The sequence below is a fragment of the Phoca vitulina genome, unplaced genomic scaffold (genome assembly GCF_004348235.1).
Source record: "Phoca vitulina isolate PV1807 unplaced genomic scaffold, GSC_HSeal_1.0 scaffold1, whole genome shotgun sequence".
In the NCBI taxonomy this organism is placed as follows: Eukaryota; Metazoa; Chordata; class Mammalia; order Carnivora; family Phocidae; genus Phoca; species Phoca vitulina.
In genome coordinates this window covers 75,691,137-75,710,630 of record NW_022589704.1, presented here as the reverse complement: position 1 = coordinate 75,710,630, position 19,494 = coordinate 75,691,137, and the positions used below count along the sequence as shown (strand labels likewise).

Sequence of the window (19,494 nt, the reverse complement as noted above, 5' to 3'; positions counted from 1 at the left end):
CCTTCCTTCCTTCCTTCCTTCCTTCCTTCCTTCCTTCCTTCCTTCCTCTTTTGATAGGAGCTATTAAAGTATGTTTACATGCTTATGGGAATGATTTGGCAGAAAGGAAGAAATTGGTGAGGCAGGACAAAAGGAGAAATTTCTGAAAGAATGTCCTTGAGTGTAGAGGAGGAACTTTGGTATTTCTTTTGTCTCAATGAAATAGAAAGCCAAAAAGGAGAATGTGTTAGATATCTGAGGCAAGAGAGTATCATAATTCTAGGAGAGAGGGAAAATGAATGGACCAGGACCACATGAGATCAGTGGTCATGAAATTAAATATAAGCCAGTTATCACGGTTGTATATTTTCACTAGCCACCGGTCAGCTGTGTGAGTAGACGTTCAGAGTAAATGAAGTGAATAAGAGAGTTGATTTTTACCAGAGTTGGGTTCTTACCAAATGCATACAACAAAACAGAGTTAAGAGCATGAGTTTTCTGAGTGAATACAAGAAAGTGTTTATAATTTTGAATTATGTAGTGCCACATTGGTAACAGAGAAGCTAAGACAGGAGGGAGATGGAGCGGCACGACTAGGTGGTCAGATAAAATAAATTGGGTCCCACTGGGGTTGAGGGCTAATTGGAGTCTGGGTACTAAAATTAGTATGCTGGAAAGAAATTACTTGAATGTGAATTTATGAAGGAGATGTGAAATCAATTGCTTGCTATAATAGGGTTTTTTTTTTCAAATTTTAAATTTAAAACGTGTAAATAAAGTAGTATGCATTCCTGGGAATAAAAGGAGATGCAGTTATTGGTAATCTCTGTATGACCTACTGTAGGAGAGGATGAGGGGGCTGAGATATGGTGGGGACAGGGTTGTTGGAGGAGTGGAGGAACCAAACTGAGAGTCCAGGGAATCATCAGGATTATCTATAAGGATCCTGAAACCACTTAAACCCACAGCAGGAGTTTTGGAGAGAATGCCAGTGATCCAGGTCTCAGTCATTATGGAAAGGAGGAGGACCCTACGATCTGTAGCTGACTGCCTTAAAGCAAAGCAGCATGTGGTGAGGACTGATGGTTTGAGCTTCAAAACTGGGTTTTTAGGGAAGAAAAGGGTTCTATAGTTTGGAAGGAACGATGTAGGGGCGTAAAGAACACCTACCTAACTTTTAGGCAGGATGAACAAAATCTGTGGGGAAAAAAAAAAAAAAGCACTACTTGAGAGGGCTACTGAGTTTTTACACCAGATGAGAATAAAAGCAGTATTTGTAAATTTATGGATGGCAGCAATATGTAATGATGGTAAAGAGCATAAGCTCTGGAGCCTGATTGTTTATATTCCAGTCACAGCTCCTTTACTTACTAACTTTGTGGTATGAACGCCTTGGTGTTTTGACTTCCTCATCTATAAAATTGGGAGAATATCAGCATCTGTCCCCTAGGGTTACCGTGCAGAGGAAATGAGTTAATACCTGGTAAGACTTAGGATCACACCTGGCATGTATTAAGAACATGCAGTCAAATGTTAGCCGTGATGATGATGATGATGATGATGATTACTCATTTTTAACTTGCCTGTGAGGAGCAAAAAATGATTATTATTATGACAACTATTACTCATTTTTAATTTGCCTTTGGGGAGAGAAAAACAGATGCCTGGCAAAGGAGTAAAACTGTTTTCTGCCCAGCAGAGTTTACTCCAATGTTGTTTGAACATTTGGTCTCCATATGATCTATATTAGGTTTCTGCAGCAGCAGGCCTCTGTAATATTAACTAATAATTTTCAACATATGTTATTTGCTAATTTAAAAAATTTTCTACGATCTTGAGAAAATCTCAAAGAAATAAAATGTGGGATGCCAGAGCCCCAGACATAGGACTGAATTTTAATCCATAGGATAAAATAAATATCCATTGAGTTCATAGTGATAGAGCTAAATAATTGGATAAATACATTTCCGTTTGCTCTGTTTTTAGTTTCTCTGTATCCTTTGGGGTTAAATATATTTCTCACAGACAACATCTTCCTGGTCCTTTTCTTCTTCCAATTTGAGAGTTTCTGAATCTTATTTATTTTTACAGATTGATATTTATTGAAATTGCTTCCTTCCTAGAACTTAATTTTGTCATCCTATTCAGGGAATTTTATTTTCCGTAATTCTTTTTTTTTTTTCCTTCCTCATTCCCTTGAACAAATCAAATTCTTCTGCTTCTTTGGAAGCTATACTTTCAAATGTATCATCTGTGGTTATCCCTAAATTACTCAGACCAAAACTTTGCTTGTTTTTCTTTGTTAGTATCTAAGCTTATCAATATCTGTATCTAGTGAATAAGAAGATAATCTGAGGGGCGCCTGGGTGGCTCAGTCGTTAAGCGTCTGCCTTTGGCTCAGGTCATGATCCCAGGGTCCTGGGATCGAGCCCCGCATCGGGCTCCCTGCTCCGCGGGAAGCCTGCTTCTCCCTCTCCCACTCCCCCTGCTTGTGTTCCCTCTCTCGCTGCGTCTCTCTCTGTCAAATATATAAATAAAATCTTTAAAAAAAAAAAAAAGAAGATAATCTGAGCCAATTTTCACTTCCCTCAGGTAACTTGCTCCTACCCTCTTCTTTTTCTGAAAACCACTTGATTATGATTGACGTGTAAAAGGCTGTACATGTTTAATGTATACAATTCAATGATTTTGGTGATGAGTATATACCCATGACACCATGACCACAACCAAGGAGATGAATGTATCTAATATTTCCCCATGTTTCCTCTCACCCCCTTTATTTCCTACCCTCTTTGTCAGTTCACTGCCTGAGTTTTGGATTTATTTATTTTTCCATTGGTCATGATTTATCTAGACAACAACACACTTTATTGTTACTCTTTTACTTTCTATATCTATTTCTTACTCCTGGACGATCTTTTCTTATTGCTAGAGTAAAAATTGTTTTCAAAGACCATTTACTTTGTAAATTACCCAAAACCTTATACTCCAGAGAATATCTTCATTTAACTTTTGAGGGAAATTTTAACTCTACATAAAGATCTAAGTTCAAAGTTCTTTTCCTTCAAAGCTATGAAGAGAATACTCCATTAGCCTCTTGTATCCAGTGTTGTTGTCGATAAATCTGGTGACACTTTCCTTTATAACTGATCTTTTTCTTTGGAAACTTTCAGGTGTGTTTGTGTGTGTGTGTGCGTGTGCTTATGTGTGTTTCAATAGATTTTAGAGAAATTTTAGGGTCACAGCAACATGTACCGGAAGGGACAGATTTCCCATACACCCTCTGCCCCCACACATGTACAACCTCCCCCACTATTACCATCCTTCAGCAGAGTGATATATTTGTTTTAACTCATGAACCTTCATTGACACATCATTATCATCCAAAGTCCAGAGTTTACGTTATGGCTCACTTTTGGTGGTGTACATTCTGAGGGTTTGGGCAAATGTACAATGACATGTACTCACCTAAGAATCCCTTGTGCTTTACCTGTTCATCACTCCTCCTCCACTCGTCCCTGGCAACCACTGATCCTTTTACTGTCTCCATAGTTTTGCCTTTTCAGAGTGGCTTCTTTCAGTTAGCAATATGCATTTAAGTTTCCTCCATATTTTTTCATGGCTTGATAGCTCATCTCTTTTTAGTACTAAATAATATTATATTGTCTGGATGTACCAGTTTATCCATTTACCTACTAAAAGACATTTTGGTTGCTCCCAAGTTCAGGCAATTATTATGAATAAAGCTGCTATATACTTCCATGTGCAGGTTTTTATGTGGACAGAAGCTTTAATTCCTTTTGTTATTTTGAAAAGGGTACATTTTATTTGACAGGGACAAGGGGTAGGGTCATGGAGAGGATGTCTTTTATTCGGTTTTGCATTTGCAGTAGATCGAATTAGCGGACCTCCCCAGGTTTGCTTGGTCTCTCCTGTCCCCAGTCTTTGGCCACTTGCTTAATGGAGGGTCTGGGCTCCAGCAAGGCTGATGGCTGTCTCACATCCCCCTGATGAAGGCCATGGCTTCAGCGCAGCCTTGATTATGCCAACTGCTGTGGCTTCACTGCTCAGGGTAGGTCTGACCAGACTCAGGGAGGCTCTGAGCTTTCCCATTACTGGCTTGTTCAGGGGAAGCCCAGAAGTGTGGGGGTCGGCTTCTAGCTGTTGGAGAGGCAGCCAGTTGGAGGGTGGGAGGGATACATAACACAAATCAGAGGTTCGGGGAAGTTAACACCTTATGAGGACAACTTTGACCAATGAAGGACAGAAGATGGGAAGTGTTGGCAGATAAATCCTATTCCCCCAGACCCATGCTCTCTCTCGTATGCATACAACTGAGCACCCAGCTGTGATTTACTTTGTAAAGTGGTGGTGAACCTGGAAACACACCACCTTATATTTGCTTCCCTCTTTCTTTGTTTCACTTCCCTTTTTCAATTACTCTTGCAGTGTCCAAAACATCTTTAGCCTGTAAGATTTTCTTCAGGTTCTGTTTTCTAAGGGATATTTATAACCTTGCATTACTTCTAATTTGAGATTTTATTTTTCTCTAATTCTGTTGAATTCTTTTTCATTATTTCTTCAAATAATCCTGTTTGTTTTTTGTTCTCATTCTGGAATTCTTAGGTTGACATTTTTATTAAATTCTCATATATCTTACCTCCATTATTTCCTCCCTTTTATCTTTTGTTCATTCTTTCTTGAAGACTTCCTCGCCCTAATCTTCCAGCTTATGAAATCATTTTTTAGGTCTAGTAAATCTTTTTTTTTAAAAAAAACATATGCACTGAGTTCCTTATTGCAGCAAAGATATTTTTCAAGCCCACCATCACCAATTGGCTGTTTGTCAGACTTCATGTTCCTTCTTTATCTTACTTGCGTCTTCCCTGTCTCTGAAAGCGAATGGTGATTTTGTGATCTTACTTTCTTTGTTGCACAGTTCTGCTACTTCTGTTCCAGTTCTTAATGTGACACTTGCAGTGGCTGGCCATACCTATCAGCCACTTCTTGCTAATAACACGCTAACTTTGAGGGTGGGGTGAAAGCCTGGGCCCTGGCTTCTGCTCCTCCAGGAGAGTTGGGAGGTTGGGGATGAAGTTCATGGATGAGCACTTCTAGAGTTAGAGTCTAGTTCAAACCATCCTTTTTCTCCCTTTCCTTCTCATCCTTCACCACCCCTCATTCCCAGAGAACTTACTAGGGCCACCACTCATGTTGCCGTTGCCCGAGGATTTGTAAAGGACTCAGGATGAGGAGCACTCAGATGCCTGTTTCTTTATGTTATTGGTTACTTACGCCATGCTATTGGATGCCTGCAAGGATCCTGCAGCCTCTAGCAGAAGGCTGCCTTCCTGCCCCCCAAATCCTGGTCAGTAATCAGGCCAGGGCAACGTGGGAAAAGAAAAGCACACAGATGGGATGCTTTTGCCTTCCTGGCCTGTGGCTCCTGGCCTTCTCCCAGAGTTCCAAATCTTTTATTACCCCACTCCTAACCCCCTGAAGACCTGAGAGTTTCTAAGTGTTATGGTTATATGGTAAATATCACTCTAGGATCCATCATCCTTCCCATTTTTGGGGGTCCATTTCCAGGTTGAGTATTGGGGAAGGAATACCGTAGCCCAAGCTGGTTTACTATCTTTTCTTTATTACCAAAATTAAAGAGGTTTAAACCCTTCCAGGACTTCCTATAAGGTATATTCTGAAGTGTCAATTGCTTAATAGATCATAGAGACCATTTTATTCTGGTCCATTTTCTTTCCAGCCAGATGTCCCCACTTTTCTGACCTAGTGCACTCTGTTCCCACAGCAGGGAGTCCCTGGCAGTCCCCAAACATGCACTGCTACCTGGGGCCTCTGTGCTCTGCACTTGCTCGTCCCTTCGCGATGTAAGTCTTCTTCTAGCTGCAAAATTCCTAGAAATATTTACCCATCTTTTCACCACAAGCAAGCGACGAACAGTTCTGATTGTTCATTTAGTGAACAAATATTTGCTGAGCAACAGTCATGTATCAAACACCGGGATAGACACTAAGATAACAATGGTAAGCACGATAGTCTATGCCTTCTTAGAACCTCGTTTGGTGAAAAAGTCAGGTTGGTAATGAATGGAAGTTCTAAAGTATGATAGGGGCTATGACAAGGTACATGATCCTGTGGGACCACCTGATGCGGGTGCCCCATGTACTTCATCTAGGGGACTTAGGGAAAACTTGGCAGCTTGAATTAATTTACATACTGATAAGGAGTTAGCGGGACAAATGGATAAAGAAGATATTTTCTGTAAAGAGGATCATATTTTACATTCAGAAATCCTAAGATGAGAGAGAAAAAGGAGTGTCTGAGAAATTAAAAGGGCTCATTTTGGTGGGAAGCAAGAGGCTGGACGGATTGATAGGCGCCAAGTCACTGTGACCCCGGTAGGCTTGTTAAGGGGCCTTGCTTGTATTCTGCCAACAGGCCTTGACAGCGATTGCATGATTAAATTCATTTTTTTTTTTGAGGAATCACTTTGGCTACTGTGTGCAGAAAGAACTGTGGGCTTGGGGTGACCGTAAGAGAAAGACTAATTATGACACTGTTTTATTTTAGTCCAAGGAAGTGATAATGACTTGAAATAGAGTGGTTGAGGGCAAAAATTCTCATTCCTCTATGCTACTTCTGACTAGATATGTACCAGTATTATATTATAGCATGGTATTCCAACCATTTCTTTATCTGTCTGTGCAATTTAGACTGGAACTGCTAAATGTAGCTGGCTTATTTTTTTGGACAATGTATTCTCAGTGTCTGATGTATATGATAAATCCTCAGTAAATACTGGTAGAATGAAAAAGTGATTTATTTCACTGGATGATTAATTTGGCTAAATGGATTAAGGAGGCAAAGGGTCTGAAGGCAGAGACCTAGTCATTTAGGAGTTGGGGAATTTGCAGCACGTTGGGGGATGGAGAAGGATGAGTGTTGGCCTTTAATGGGAATAGAGACGCTTTATTCATGGTAACAGGATGGAAAGAGAAGTGTGAATATAACTTTGGGTAGATTGCAAGTAAGGTGCGGGGCAGAGAAGGGAATTTCTCATTTTATTGCTTCTATTTTCTCAATGAAATATGAAGAGAGGGCATCGGTTGGGGGATGGGTGGATATAAGATATTTGAAGTGAAAGGAGATGTGAAATAGCCATATGAGAAAAGACAGAAAGTGAACATACTAGAAAACTGTAGTAAGGGTGCATGCATTGAGTACCTTTTATGTTTGAGAAATTGTTAAATAACTTAAATAAACATGAATTTTATTTTTTTTTTTAAGGATTTATTTATTTATTTCTAGATAGAGCATGACTGGGAAGGGTGGGGGGGGAGAGAGAGAGATTCTCAAGCAGACTCTGCGCTGAGCTTGGAGTCCCCACACAGGGCTCAATCTCATGACCCCGAGATCAGGACCTGAGCTGAAACCAAGAGTCCAAGGCCCAACTGACTATGCCACCCAGGCCCCCCAACATGAATTTTATTCTTTACTCAGTTCTATGGAAGAACATAACAAAGGATCAAATTCAGGGCCCACCAAAATACTTCTAGATTCTCCTTACTCTTTCCCAATTTTCTTTCATACCCAGTACTCAGTTGGGGCTCTTTTGTCTTCTCACAATCAACAGCTTTCTCTCCTATGGGGTTTAGTTTTACCTTACCTTGTGCCCCCTTCTCAGTTCTTTATTTTTTAAGTTAGTAATTATTCTTTTATCTTCGGTTCTTAGCATCTTTCTCCGCCGAGGCTTTGATTCTAGGTCAGAAGAGACTAGTAGTTGATCTGGATAAGAGGCTGGGAGAATGTAGAAAAGGAGTTATATTGGGTTTATTATTGTGGGATTCTTTGCCAGCGGGCTACTTGTAGTGGATGGGTAAATCTTTGAACATTTCCAACTTCATTCTTTATCACGTCATAAAAATAGCAGATGCTCTCCTTGCCTTTTAGAGCACTGACTCTCAACCATGAAAATGTATATGCTTATTTGTATGGCTTTTTAAAAATTCAAGTATCTAGACTACATCTTTAGAAATTCAGATTCAATAGGTCTTGAGTGGTTGCAAAAGCCCACAGGTGAATCTAATATGCACTCTGAGTTAAGAATTACTTATCCAATAAAAGAAAATCAGAGCTTCTAGTAGAAGTGGTTGGTTTCAGGGCTGGGATAAGAAAAATAATATGAGCCTGGAACCCATTGTCATGCCAGAAGACAAAGAAATGATCAACAACAACAACAAAGAAGAATTTTGTTGAAACAACACAGGGGACAAAACTGAAGGAAGTAACGACCGAAGCTGGAACAATTTGAGCAACAAAATAACTCATGACAATTTTATGAATTTTAACCCATAAAACAAATTCATGAATCCTTATCCATATAAATAAATGAATAAATAAATACATGGAAGATAAGAGATAGCTCTATCTCACGGTAGAATTTCAATCAATAAATGTAAAAGGAAAAAGGAAATAGAGATACTACCAGTAACAACCATTGCAGGCAAGATCCACCAATGGAGGCAAATTAGTGGGCAAAGGTTGAAGAGAAACAGGATGTGTGTAATCCCCAAGATACTTACCAACTACAGAAGGAAAATATTAAATTTACGTTAGAGTAACCCAGTACACAGCAACTTAAAGTGATCACAGTAACCATCACTGGTAATAAGATATATGGATGTCATGAAACCCTTGCTTTGATGCACTGAGAACACATCATTAAAAAAATTATTCTTGACAGAAATGAATACACTCATTACAGTCATGAGAAAGCATGATGGTGCCTTAGGTCAGTCACACATGCGTGCTCTCTCTGGAATGTACTGCCTCCATTTCCAGATCTCTGCCCAACACACAGACCTTGTACTCTTGCCCTGAGTGGTTCTTTTCATCTTTTCCAGCTTTGTTCCTTTGTTCCTCCTTAATTTGGACATGTTCTCTCACCTATCTCAGTGTACACTCTTAGTATTCTTTATCATAGTTTTTTTCCTTGTAGCCCTTATCATAATTAGAATCTTAGTGTCTGCACTAAGTGTATGCTCCTTGATGGGAAGGACTATATTTGTTTCTCTCATCAAGCTATACTTAATGCCTGGCCATGTTCCTGAAACGTATATAGAAGATATAACAGTTGTTGAGAATGACACTGAGTGACCAAACAGAAAAAGTCCTGTTTCTGAAATTGAAATAAAAAATGTATTGAGAAAATTGAGTGTCACAATACATGGGTTTGAATCATATCTGCTACCTACTTACTTTATAATCCCTGGCAGGTTTTTGCTTCTTTGTATTCTAGTTAACCAAAACTATAAAATTAAAGGTTTGTATGAGTTCCTAGTGTTGGGGAAAGGTTATTATTTTAAATTGTAAAATTGTTATTCTAGTTTTGGCTCTGTAAGTATTTAATGGTTTCTAGAACAACACTAACATGTGTGGACCTCTTTCCCCTCCCCCCCTTTACTGAGGTAAAATGGACATATAACGTTGTATAACTTGAAGGTGTATAATATGTGGCTTTGATATACATTGCAAAATTATTACCGCCTTAGTGTCAGCTAACACCTCCACAACATTGCATTTCTTTTTTGTGGTGAGAGCGATTAGGATCTACTTTCTTAACAACCTGCAAAATACAATATTTTAACTTAAATTATAGTCATATAAACTGTATATAATATAGCAATATTAACTATAAACACTATGTTGCACATTAGATCTCCAGAACTTATTCATCCTGTAACTGGAAATTTGTATCCTTTGACCAACATCTCTCCATTTTTCCCATCCCCTAGCTCCTGGTAACCACCATTCTTGTCTTCCCCCTGCCCCCCACCCCAGGAATTCAGCTTTTTTAGATTTCATATATAAGTGAGATCATAGCTTATTTGTCTTTCTCTGTCTGATTTGTTTCACTTAACATAATGCCCTCAAAGTCCATCCACGTTGTTGCAAATGTTAGAATTTCCTTCTTTCTCATGGTTGAATAAAAGTCCATTACACACAGGCAAACCTGCTCACACGCGCTGGTGCCGTGGCTGGGGAGTGGGGTGGGCGGGGCTGGTGCTCTGTCTGATCTGTGGCTGCGATTGTGGCAAGAGGATGGGCCGTCAGGAAGCAGTTGCAATGTGGGATTTATGGAGTTCTCAGCTGCGTGCACCCACCAGCTCTAGCAGATAGATGAGATAGCTCCAAAGTGGTGCTGCAGGCATGGAGCTTGGCCAGGTAGAAAGTCACAAATATGGCACCTGCCCATAACTCCATCCCTGGGGAAAGTCCTAATGGTTTCCTGCCCCTCTGGCAGGTACTTAAGGTGGGTCTCCTTTACATATGGTTTAGGTGCTTTTCAAATTGGTGTTTTTGTGCTGGGTCCCAGGGTAAGTGAATCTGTTCATGAGCCCTTTAGAGCAGGTTCTCCTTTTCCTACAGTTATATAGTTTTCCTGAATGTAATTCTTATTGTTTTTCAAAGCCTGGTATTTACAGGGCTCCACTCTCCATGCAGGATCTAAGGGTCGGGGTGCCTGATGCAGAGCACAAACCCTTCACTCCTCAGGGAAAAATTCTGAATTTTTGAGATCCTTCCTGATTGCGGATTGCTGCACCTCAGGTGGGGTGCTTCTGGAGAGATGGTGTCTCTGCCTCTCCTGTCTCAATGCTGTCCTTTTTTTGTGGAGGCCTTGTTTCCCCAGTTTTCTGGTCTTTTTTCTGAGGAAATTATTCCATATCTAATTATATATTTGTTGTATCTATGGGAGGGAGTAAGTTTAGGATCTTCTTACCCACTTCCATTTTGAACCCAATTCTGTTTCTTAATGTAGGTATTTATCCTTAGGAACTCCTCCTCTTTGAACTGTTTTTGCTGCATCCCATAAATTTTGGCATATTGTGCTTCCATTTTCTTTTGATTCAAGATAGTTTTAAAATTTCTCTTTTGATTTCTTCTTTGACCCATTGGTTGTTGAAGAGCGTGTTGTTTAATATGTGTGAATTTTCCAACTTTCCTACATTACGACTTCTGGTCTCATCTCATTGTAGCCGATAAAGATATGCTGTGATTTCAATCTTAAATGTCCTAAGGCCTAGTTCATGTCCTAACATATGATCAATTCTGGAGAATGTTCTGTGTCCACTTGAGAAGAAAGTGTATTCTGATTCTGTTGGGTGGAATGTTCTGTATATGCCTGTTAGGTCCGTTTGACCTGAAGTGTGGTTCAGTTCTAATGTTTCCTTCTTAATGTTCTGGCTATGGGATCTATTCATTCACAAAAGTGGGGTATTGAAGGCCTCTACTATTATTGCATCATCTATTTCTCTTTTCATATCTGTTAGTATTTGCTTAATATGGTTAGGTGTTCTGATATTGGGTGTATATATATTTTTGATATATCTTCTTGATGAACTACCCCCTTTATCATTATATGATGACTTTGTTTCTCATTATTTTTAAGTCTCCTTTGTCTGATATAAATATAGCTACTCCTGCTCTCTTTTGGTTTCTACTTGCATGAAATGTCTTTCTCCATTCCTTCATTTTGAGCCTATAGGAGTCCTTAAAGCTGAAGTGATTCTCTTGTAGGCTGCATAGAGTTGGGGCCTACAGTTTGGTTTTTGTTTGTTTTTCTTAATACATCAATCCAGTCTATTTTATTGGTATATATTATAGATATGACAGTCTATTTTACACTAACAATTTAACTTTAATGGCATACAAATCTCTACCCTTCTACTCTCTGCTTTTATGTTTTTGAAATCACAATTTACATCTTTTCTGTAATGTATTCATGAACAATTTATTGGAGTTTTAGCTATTTTTACTATTTCCATCCTTTAACCTTTTGAGTAGATTTAAGTGGCCAGTACACCATCATATGACAGTATTAGAGTATTCTGAATCTGACTCTATGCTTACCTTACCAGTGAGTTGTGTATTTTCATACGTTTACATGTTACTGATTAGTGTCCCTTCATTTCAGCTTGAAGAACCCCTTTCAGCATTTCACGTAAGGCAGGGCTAGTGGTGATGAAATCCCTCAGCTTTTGTTTGTTTGGGAAAGTCATTATGTCATCTTCATTTGTGAAGGACAGCTTTGCCGGGTTAAGTATTCTCGGCTGCGGGTTTCTTTCTTTCAGCAATTTGAATACATCATCCCTTTGTTTCCTGGCCTGCCAAGTTCTGTGCTGAGAAATCTGCTTGTAACCTTATGGGAATTCCCTCATATGAGAGAAATTGTTTTTCTGTTGCTGCATTTAAAGTTCTCTCCTTGTCTTTGATTTTAGACAGTCTTATTATAGTGGGTCTTAGAGAACATCATTTTGTATTGAAATCTTGGGCGACCTATTGGATTCTTGTACTTGGATGTCCAAATCTTTCCCTGGGTTTGGGAAATTCTTAGCCATTATGTCATGAGACATTCTTTCTACTCTCTTCTCCTGAGACTGGTGGCTAGAGCGCATACCTAGCTGCAGGTGCCTGTGTCATGGGGCCCGTTGTGGACACTCATACAATGGTGGGGGCAGGTAGCGAAGTCAACTGTGGACTCACAGGCAGCTGCAGGGGCCCTGCCTATTGGCGTGCACTCCTGTGGCTGCTGCATCTCACCAAGGATGCATGGCAGCGGAGGCTGGTGCTAGGGTTTGGGCTGGGGGTGTGCATGTGCACAGTTGGAGGGACTAGCTGCAGGTGAGTACAGTGGCACAGGCCACGGACACAGACGGCCTGACCTGAGCCCATAAGCAGCGGCACAGGCCCTGGCTGTTGGCGTGATCTCCTGTGGCCGTACAGCCTCCCCCGGACGTGCCCACTGCAGTGTAGGCCCGTGATGGATGTCCGGCCAGTGGCATGCAAGTGCATAGCTAGAAGGGCTGGCCCTAAGCATGTGCACGATGGTGCGGGTCAGCCAGGGTGCTTAGGCTGGTGTCTTACTCTGCCATAGCTGCACTGGCCTGGGCTGGCTGTAGGTTCAGTTCCTAGGCTCCAGGGAGAGTGGGCTGGGGAGGTAGTGGGCACTCAGGAGGCTGGCGTTAGTGAACGTGAATGCCTGTGGGGTGAAAACCTGGTGAAATTTGCAAGGGATCCATGAAGGCAATTGGCCATTGGTTTCTTCAGCAGCGAAAGCTGTTGGATTTGCCTGCAGAGCAGGTCGTGGTGAACCATGATCACTTTTGCTGCATGGTGTCCCCTTCTTCTCTTTCTTGTTCCTGGTTGTCTCTGTATGCCTCAGCTTTGCCAGTCTGGGTTAGGTGAAATGGAAGCAGTACCTTTGTGTGGTGCCCCAAAAGGCTAGGCAAGCTGGCTACTCATCTTGCTCTTCCTTTCCCATCAAGGGGAACTCTTTCTAGCTGGGAAGTTCACTGAAGTTGCTGAGCAATGCCAGTTTGGGAGATGGGATGATGGAGGAGAATGAAGCTGTCTTACTTCTATTCTTGTGTGGCTATTCTTGGTTTTTTTGTTCTACTGTGGTGCTCAAGTTTCTTAAGTGGACTCTAGAGCTCTTGCAAAAATGTTTTTTTCTTTTTTCTTTTTCTTTTTTTTTTTTTTTGGGAGCAAGTGAGCTGGGTGGGGTGCGGTGGGAAGGGGCAGAGGTAGAGAGAATCTCAAGCAGACCCCCTGCTGAGCTCAGAGACTGACACAGGGCTTGATCTCAGGACCCTGAGGTCATGACCTGAGCTGAAATCAAGAGTTGGATGCTTAACTGACTGAGCCACCCTGGCATCCCTCTGTTTTTGTTTTTTTGATAGCTGTCTAATTGTTGATCTTTGTAGGAGAATGGAGGCTGGGGTCTCCTATGTGGCCATTTTGGTGATAATACGCTGAGCCTTATTTTTCTTATTCCTAGAGATGGCCAGTTGGTATCATCTGAAGTGAGAGCTCATTAAAAAAAGAGACTTATATTGACTCAGTGCAATACAGTTCTGTAATTGGCTAGTGATTTCTGCCTTGGGTATATAAGGGTGTATAAGACTCATATGTTGGCTAGGTGATTTTCATCCTTGCAATAAATAACTTATGTTTCTTCAATTTCTTTTAATTATGTCATTCTATATATGAGAAATTGCTTATGTCTATAAGTGTTCCTAAGACATATACTTAGGAGGTAAAAGGTGAGCTTGTCGGGTCCAGGGCTCCTAAGACCATTAGAGACCCATTTAGCCTAACTTTACAAGAAAGTGTTGCTATTTCACACATTTTCACATTTAAATAGGATTCTTTTTATGAACTCGAAAATAGATATTTTCCAAAGTTAAATGGCTTTTTAAAATAACCCGCAGGGTTGATAACATGTTTATTATGAAATATTGACTGTTGATACTGTTAGCAGAGTTAATAAGTCTTGTGGGTGTAACAATTTCCTTCGAGTTCTTTACTGACTGAAAACAATTGGGCACAGCATGACATAATGCGCCAACAAAGATAGGAAAAATTCGGATAGGAAATTAGAGGTAACTAAACAGGATTGTTCAAGTAGTTCTAAAATCTCCAATTGGCTAACAATGATGGATTGCAGCGCCACCTGCTGGCCAGAAGCATTGTTTTATTACTGTTTCGTGAGTTTGTTGCCCCCTCCTGGGCTTTTTTGCGTGTACCTTATCTGTGTATGCAGGGTTTATTCACATAAAATTTCTTCCTCAATTGATTGAGCTGGCAATAGAATGGTTTGATTTGTCATTCTTGCTATAAAATATACAGCAATAGGCTTGAGTGGGAAACATTTCACGTGACAAAAATTCTAAATCCTGTTTTTCCTTCTATCTTGCATTACAAATAGAATGACACTGTCCAAAGCTAAAGTTACGGAATTCAGAAAAATGGAACAACAGGGCACTGTTAGAATCTATTACCTTTGATTGCTGTAGGTTTGCTTTAGCTCTTCAAGATTAGTATTATTTCTTAGATGGATCTAGAGTAATTAAAGTGTTCTGGATCTATCACAAATGATGGCTAACATTCCAGCATCACATAATGTGGCCTGAAGATCTTTGCTTTTTAGAGCATGACTGCCTTTATTGGCTGTTACTATCTGCAGATGTGACCCATCTTTAATATCTTTCCCCACAGGGTCGGCCACAAAAGCAGCAGATGCTAAATTAAACGATTAAACATGATCCTGTTAACATGAGCTGGACACCCACCTGTCTTGCTAGAAAAAAAAATTCACTCATTTAAAAATGACACATAACAACATATTTGAGCTATTATGTGTTTTAATTATCTTGATAGGTATAATGACTTTTATTTCAGGCAGCAAGGCACCTAAAGGAATGGTAATTGTTGCTTTTTTTTTTTTTTTACACAGAGGTCATAAAAATAAGTTGGGCACTAAGCAATTCAGGCTGGTTGAAATGCTGATTTGTTAGGAGGATTAGCGGATACATTTAGTGACCTCAGGAGAGTCATTTGACGTTTATAATTCTCCAGAGTTTTCTGGTGATTAAAGAACAGAGATATTTTCTCAAGTTTAGTTCAGGCCCTCAAAACTATGGATTGTCAGTTTCGCTGAGAATCTAAAGATTTATTCAAAAATGTCGTCTGAAGGAATCTGAGCTCGGTCTGTCCTCAAGAATGTGTCATTTCTTTTTTTCTTTTTTTTCCCGATGAGAGGAGGAGAACTCATTAGTGGTTCCAGGCATGGGTTTCATCCCAGTGCTTGAGAAATAAATGGTAATGCTGAAACATTGCACAGTGGCATCTCCCATTTTCCTGGTATTGCTGCCTTACTGCTTTTCATTTCTCTTATTAAAGACTCCTGTTCAAGACCATTTCTCTCCTATTTTGATAATTTCCAAAATAGTTTAAGAACCCTTTTAGTGACACGTTATTATCCTGATGGGGAATTATTGGAATAGAACCATCACATCTGAATAATCCCCTGGTCACAGACAAAAGTATTTGGACAGAAGAGACCATGAGATATTATGTAAATCACAAATAAGTTATTTTGTTCATAAATATGAACTCATTGAGATAATTGAATAGAAATTGCTTTTAAACTGCACATTTTATTAGTGGATCTTTATTACTTCCATTACAGCTTCAAAAATGTTCTTTTGGTGCACAACAGATTCAATTATAATCCTGTTTTATAGTTTTAAATATGCTTATTTTTTTTCAAAGGAGTACAATGACATTTAGGAAATATACCTAAAACCACCACATGAAGGATACTTCTAAGTTATATTTGGTTTATGTTGCAGGTGACTCAGTGCATAGTGTTTCTTATGAAGGAGCTCCAAGCATTTTTTAAAGCAGTCTAATTAATTTGTATAGGGACACTATGCAAAGTGGGTGATAAATACTTTAGATTATTTTCCTAATGGAGAAGTTATAGTAAAAAATTTAAGCTCCTTGCCTGGTTTATATAGTTCAAGGGTACAAATTATATCAATTTTTAAACTGAACAAAACAAATATCTGTCCTGTTTTTGACTATGATAATACTTTCCACTTTAGTTTGCCACTCATTCACTTATTTATTCCATTAATCTACATTGAGCATCTAATGGTATAGAACTTCACAGTACCAGAGAAATGATGGTTCTATTCTCAGGTACTTACTTACATGTAAGTCAAATTTTTAAACAGCATCATAAAGGTTTTTAGGCCAAAGATATATATAATTATAAAATTATGGATATAAGACACAATTATAAAAGTATGCAAAATAAAATTAATTATAAAAGACATTATATATAATAACATGAATAAATATATACTTATGAAACACTGTGATCAAGGATTCGACAGTATTTTGCATTCAGTTATGTATATTTGGTTGAAAGCTAGCTCTATCTGACTGGATAACGACTACACAACCTTTTTCTGCCAGTTTTATTGATCTATAATGGACATACAACATTGGCAGTGAATATTGTGCTGCTTTTCAAAGAACAAGTAGGATTTAGTAGGCAAAATAGGGGAAGGACAATTCAGTAAGAAACCAGTCATTCTGAATGTCTAAAGGTATGTGATGCCTACTGTGTTCAGGGAACCATAGGGAGCTCTCTCTCGGCACGTGAGGGGGAGACACGAGGCTGCAGGGATGGACAGGACATGAAATGAACATGAACTTGGGTGTAAATTTTGAGAAATCATTGAAGGATTTTTAAATGGTGGCTGATCAGGTTTTCCAAGGAGCACTCTGGCAGAGATACACCTGTTGAATGCTTTCCCAACTACCAGGCAGGAGCCTGAACTAAGGCTGTGGCTGTCTGAATGGGCAGGAGGGGTCTGTTTATAAGATAAAGGCATCAAGGTCTGTTCGTAGAGCAGACTCTTTGGTAAGTGGGTCATTGTGGAGGCAGAGCGTATCTTCCATCTTGAGTGGCTGGTGAATAGTGTTGCTATTTACTAAGTTGGGGAATGCATCAGGAGGCACAGATTTGGCAAGGGAGATTATGACTTTTACCCCACTGCCTGGCAGGCAACAGGTATTTTTTTATTTTATATTTTACACCTTATCGGTAAAAATACATTTCTAATAAAATTTTGAACTTGCAACCAACTTTATATATGTTTATAATGAGTTACATACCTATGCAATTTTGTGTGCAATGATGTTAGGAATCTTAAAAGGCTGAGATGGAAAAACATCCACAGATAGAAGTTCTGGTATTTTTTTCTACGTAACATTGACTGTTTTGTAAACTGTAATTCGGAAGTCCCTGCTTTAAAACAAGTCTGTAGATGAGGTCACCCTCATCTATAGGAGGAACAATTGTTGCATAAAATGATTGGAGGGGTGAAGGTAGATGCTTGGCGGTACCCACATTTAAGAATACACTGAAGAATTAAACAGAGGAAGGGCGTCTGGGTGGCTAGGTCGGTTAAGCCTCTCAGTTTTGATTTCAGCTCAGGTCCTGATCTCAGGGTTGTGAGATGGAGCCCCACGTGAAGCTCCGAGTTGGGCTCTGCATCGGGCTCCATGCTCAGCAAAGGGGTCTGCTTCTCTCCCTCTCCCACTGCCCCTTCCCTTGCTCATGTTCTCTCGTTCTCTCTCTCTCTCTCTCTCTCAAATAAATAAATAAATAAATCTTTTATTAATAAAAAGAAGAAGAAAACAGGAAAAGGAGAGTGATGTGGCATGGCCAGGGAGGTTAAGAACAGTCTCATGGAAGCTGTAGAAGATCAGGGTTCTCGAGTTTACCATGCTGATCCACACCTTATTTATTGAGTGCGTGCACTGTGGCGGGCCCATGCGGGGTCTGGAGACTCAGTGTAAAATAAGACATTGTCCTGCCTGAGAGAGGCAACAAGTAAATGATAATATCACAGGGTGATAAGTGTTTTAATAAAAAATGTATGCATTCTGTCTCAAAGCGCATGTGTTTTTTTCGTTTTATTTTTTTATTTTTTATATATTTAAAAAAATTTTTTATTAACATATTATGCATTATTTGTTTCAGGGGTACAGGTCTGTGATTCATCAGTCTTACACAATTCACAGCGCTCACCATAGTACTTACCCTCCCCAATGTCCATCACTCAGCCACCCCATCCCTCCCACCCCCTTCCACTCCAGCAACCCTCAGTTTGTTTCCTGAGATTAACAGTCTCTGACGGTTTGTCTCCCTCTCTGGTTTTGTATTGTTTTATTTTTCCCTCCCTTTCCCTATGATCCTCTGTCTTGTTTCTCAAATTCCTCATATCAGTGAGATCATATGATAATTGTCTTTCTCTGATTGACTTATTTCGCTTAGCATAATACCCTCTAGTTCCATCTAGCTCATGTTTATGTGTTAGGGAGGTGGGATGTTTCATGTTCTCAGAAGAGGTAGCAGCTGAGCTGAGTTTTCTCTGTGTCATTGTTGAGCCACGAGTTAGGTAGAGAAAGCTTAAAATGTCCGTTACTTTTATTCTCTAAGAGAACAACATTTTCAATAAGGTACACGAACCATCTTCCTGGTATCTGTCATCATCATGAATACATGCAAGTACTGGCTCATTTATATTCCTGAAGGGTGTTACATTTTCGCAAATTGTTACAGATAACAGTACTCACATTTAAATGAGAACTTTTAAATACCTTTCTCTATTTATAGCAGGAAAAGAAAGAAGTTCCCCAGTTCTGCTCCCCCGGAGGCATTCATTAAGGGAAGTTTAATGAAGCAGGCAAACAGGTGCTTTTTATGCTTTTTTTTTTTTTTTTTTTTAAAGGGTTGCAACAGCTCTTTCCCATCCCTTCAGCTTCCAACTGGGAACACACGTCATCCGCTAAGCTAATAGCTCACAGCAGGGTCCTTCAGTGTACTCCACATAAATATTCAGCTTTATCTTCCTCTGCCTGGTGATTGATCATAAGCACAATAGACAGAGAAAGATGGAAAAAATAAATACAGAAATATATGATTTCTGGGTCATAAATCTAAAGTTAGTTTTGGTATAGTAAGATCTAAGAAATAGACACTGACTGTAAGGTTGGTGCATGAGTTAATAAAAATTCTGTGGATTATTATTAAAGATTTTCCTAAATCCTCAATACACAGGGAAAAAAATAATTCTA

General features: G+C 39.6%; 1 protein-coding gene across 1 annotated transcript in view; it reads left to right on the top strand.

The window, feature by feature from the left end:
- Positions 1-19,494, top strand: part of GALNT13 (polypeptide N-acetylgalactosaminyltransferase 13) — a 781,779-nt gene that overhangs the window by 274 nt on the left and 762,011 nt on the right. The window lies entirely within an intron of this gene.